Genomic DNA, 4,227 nt, shown 5'->3' with positions numbered 1-4,227 from the left:
CCCGCATAGGTTTCAGCAAATCAGTCCAACCTAACTTTCCTATCATCCTAGAAACATCATCAAACAGCTCTAGCACATCTAAAGTGTTGGGATCAGGATAACGAGAAGGATGCAAGTGTTTAGAGATTAGAATTTTATACATGTCTCGTTGCTTGTTGTTCTTGAAGTTTATTCCATGATTCTTCACTTGTGCTTGCTTCTTTGGGGGAGGTCCTCCTTGAGAGCTTGCTGGTTCTTTACCACTTCTTCTTGAAGCCATTGACCCTTGTTGAAATTGGTTTTGAAGGTTTAGGGTTTGGGAGGATTTTTGGTGGAAAGGATTGGTTTAGGGTTGGGGTTGATGTTTAAGGAAGGTTTGTTGGTTTGGAGGTGGAGATTGGTTAAGGTTTTGTGGTGTTTGGGTTAGGTTTTAAAAGATTAGGGTTTTGGTGAATTGTGGGCTTGGATGGATGAAAGATGTTTTTGATTGGTGGTTTTTGTTTGGGATGATGTTTGTGATTGATTGGTGAAAGAATTGAGTGAATTGGTGAAGTTTTGAGGGAGATATGAAGGGTTGAAGGTTTGAAAGTTATGGAGGTTTAGAGAGAAGTTTGAAAGATGAAAGAGGGTTGTGGTTTGTGAATGAGGAAGAAGGAAGAAAAATTTGATGTTATAGGGTGTGCAGAGATCGGGCACGGCCGTGCCACCCTTGGCACGGGCCGTGCCAACGTTCTGTGGCTCAAGGCTATGTTTTTCTTCAAATACCTGGCACGGCCGTGCCAACCTTCTGGTAAGGAGGGCTTCAAAATTTTTCAATTTCGTGATTTTTTTTTCGAATCACACTTGGACAATTACCTACAAAACAACTGAAAACAAAGAAAAACAAAACAAAAGCAATTAAATGCGTGGGTTGCCTCCCACAAAGCGCTCTTTTAATGTCATTAGCTTGACGGTTAGAAAGAGTCCTTAGAATGGATCAAAGATATCATGTTGTGCAGATGGCGCTATAAAACGTTCTTTCACAACATGATCGTTAAGCATGCAACAAGAGTAAAGAGCGGGACCTTTCATAACGTTTTCCAACTCAAATCCTACCATCTTATCACTCACTTGAAAGACTATCCTACCAAGTTTAACATCAATGAGAGCTCCTGCAGTTGCGAGGAAAGGTCTACCTAGGATTATAGGGACGTCATCGTCCTCTTCAATGTCAACGACTACAAAATCAGTGGGGATGTATATCCCTTCTATCTTAACGGGTATGTCCTCGACAAATCCTACAAGTTTCATGGTAGAACGATTAGCAATTTTCAATTCCATCTCGGTAGGTTTCAACTCTCCTATCCCTATCCTTTTAAGAAGAGACAAAGGCAGCAAACTAACACTAGCTCCTAAGTCACATAAGGCTTTGTTTATGGTTTCATTCCCAATTTCACATGGTATGGCAAAGCTACCTGGATCTCTAAGCTTAGGGGGTGCTTCTTGGATGATTGCACTAGTTTCCTTAGCCAAGGCTATTGTCTCATTATGCTCTATAGCCCTTTTCTTTGAAAAAATTTCCTTTAAAAACTTGGCATATAGAGGCATCCTAGACAAAGCTTCAGCAAAGGGAAGTTTAATGCAAATTTTCCTAAGTATGTTAACAAATTTTTCAAACTTACCCTCTAGTTTAAGCTTTTCAGGATTTAAGGGGGATGGAGTTTTGTTTTCTTCAAGTGGTTTTGCTTCTTCTATCACAACTTTATCACCTAAGGGCTTGACATTTTCTTTCCCAATGTTTTTAACCTTAGCAAAAGTTTCGCCTAACTTACTACCCCTAAAAGATATGACATTAACTTGGGCTTTGGGATTGGCCTCGGTTTGACCAGGAAAGACTCCCGGTGTTTGGGAAGATGTAGCCACTTGTTGGGCTATTTGGGCGATTTGTGTTTCAAGCATTTTAGAGTGAGTAGCAATAGAATCAACCTTGGTATTGAGCTTGGAAAGAGAATCATTCAGAAATCCAGTTTGGTTTTTAAGTTCTTGAAGTTGTTTGTTTTGGTTGGCAATAGAATTTTCCAACAAAATTTCCAAATTGGACTTCTGAGTGAATCTTTGGTTGTTTGCATAACCGGGTGGTGCTACTTGTCCATAGGGATTTTGGTTTTTATAAAATTTTTGATTTTGTCGCATCCCTTGGTTGTATTGAGAATAATTCATTTGCTCAACACCATTAATAGCACTACCTAGTTGGCAATCAACACCAGCATGACCAGTTATACCACATATTTCACAAGAAGGAGTAGAAGCAGAATTGATAGCACTAATATTGAGTTTTTCAAGTTTTTCAGTTAGTGTATCAATTTTAGAAGCAAGGTGGTCATAGTTAGAGACTTCGTGTATACCTGCCTCCCTTTTGGAGGGTGAAGAACTAGTGATGGCTCTCTCGTCGGTCCACTTGTAGTGATTTTGAGCCATGTCTTCGATCAAGGCATACGCCTCCGTGTAATTCTTGTTCATAAGTGCTCCACCTGCAGCTGCATTAACAGACATCTTAGTGGTATAAGACAAGCCATTATAAAAAGTGTGGACTATAAGCCACTTCTCTAGGCCATGGTGGGGACAAAGTCTTAGCATTTCTTTGAAACGCTCCCACGCCTCATAGAGAGATTCCCCATCTTTTTGGTTGAACCGCGTGATTTGGTCTCTAAGTTTAGCGGTTTTAGATGGTGGAAAGAAAGGGGCAAGGAATGCTTGCCTCATCTGATCCCATGAAGTAATGGAACCGACTTTGAGGGAATGGAACCAAGCGCTAGCTCTATCCCTTAAGGAAAAGGGAAAGAGATGAAGTCTTACGGCTTCTTGGTTCTCCTTTATGGTTCCACTAATTCGTAGGAAGACAGAGATGTGAAGATTGGGATCCTCAGTGGGGGATCCCGAGAATTGGTTTTGCTGCACCAAGTTAAGTAGGGCAGGCTTAATTTCAAAATTGTCATCCTCAACCGTTGGGTACACAATAACAGCTTGTGGCTCAGCCGTAGACGGCGTTGCATACTCTTTGAGAGTGTGATTGGCCATGGCGGTGTTATTGTGTGCGTCTCTCCTTCGTCTATGCAAATACCTTTCGATCTCGTTGATTATTACAACTCGATTTCTGGTTTTTCGCATAAGAAATTGAGAACCCAAGAAGTTAGTGATAACAAAAAAATAAAAATAAAAATAAAAAAAGAAAGAGAAGAAGAGAGAATTCTAATCACTAAGAAAAAGCTAATTAAATTAGTTAACTCCCCGGCAACGGCGCCAAAAACTTGATAGAGTCAAACCGCAAGTGCACGGCCTATCGAAGTAATAGTAGTAAGTAGAGTTATCGTTCCGCTAGGGAGTTGTTCAACTTAATTAACTTTTAATGAATTATTAGAGGAGAGAAAGTTAATGAAGGAGAGTTGGAATGCTGAAGGTAAAAACAATAATAATAAAGGGCCTTAGGATCATTGGTTCATCTTAATAACTAATCATTCACTAGACAAAACCTAAACATCTAATTTCATGACTTACACACTAATTTCTAAAGACCGGTTTCCCTTAGCCCCTCACCTTTCCGATGAAAGTCCGGTGAGAGTTTACTTCTAGCAACCAAGCCTATTTCACTGACATGATTACTAGAAGATGCATAGAGGATTGAAACTACTCTTTGTCTCAATAATTGCAAAGACTATTTCACTGTTTTGCAATTATTGTCTAGATTCACTTGTTCCAACATCAAGACTCCGCTCTCGCTTTATGAATTGATGTTTGGGATGATGGATTAACGATTATCAAACCCTCAGCTTTCGCTTCCACAGTTTGATAATTGTTAATCCACGTTAAGACGGTGAATCTAGATTAGAAATTAGGGTTACATAGAAATTAGGGTTTAGATATGTTTTGTTTAGGATTGAGTCATTAGACTCCCCAATAATCCTAAGACTAAGAAGTCTACTCACTCATGTTCATCGTAGACATGGAGGAAGAAGAGAGAAATACGGTAAAATAAATTGCAAAGAAAGTAAAAGGGAAAATAAAGACTTTTATTAAAATAGCAATTGAAATAAACAAAGTAAAGCATGATTGTTTATGGTGGAGAGCTACTCTATTTATAGCTTTACATCTGACTTAGAAACTAAGTAACTAGAAGGATAAAACGGTAAAGCTGCAACAGGGTAACTTGGGCTTGAAGAAAAGCAGCAAAAGAGTATCCTGGGGACGGGCACGGCCGTGCCACATGTTGGC

At 39.6% G+C, this 4,227-nt stretch overlaps 1 non-coding gene across 1 annotated transcript; it reads left to right on the top strand.

The window, feature by feature from the left end:
• The first annotated feature begins 2,566 nt into the window (after positions 1-2,566).
• On the top strand, positions 2,567-2,673 carry LOC146929336 (small nucleolar RNA R71). The gene has a single exon (XR_015009083.1). It is a non-coding gene; the product is annotated as a small nucleolar RNA R71 (small nucleolar RNA).
• The last annotated feature ends 1,554 nt before the right edge of the window (positions 2,674-4,227 follow it).

The sequence above is a fragment of the Medicago sativa genome, chromosome 4, assembly GCF_051527215.1.
Source record: "Medicago sativa cultivar Bolivia chromosome 4, Bolivia_mono, whole genome shotgun sequence".
NCBI classification, from domain to species: domain Eukaryota; kingdom Viridiplantae; phylum Streptophyta; class Magnoliopsida; order Fabales; family Fabaceae; genus Medicago; species Medicago sativa.
This window is presented reverse-complemented; position numbering and strand designations above follow the sequence as displayed.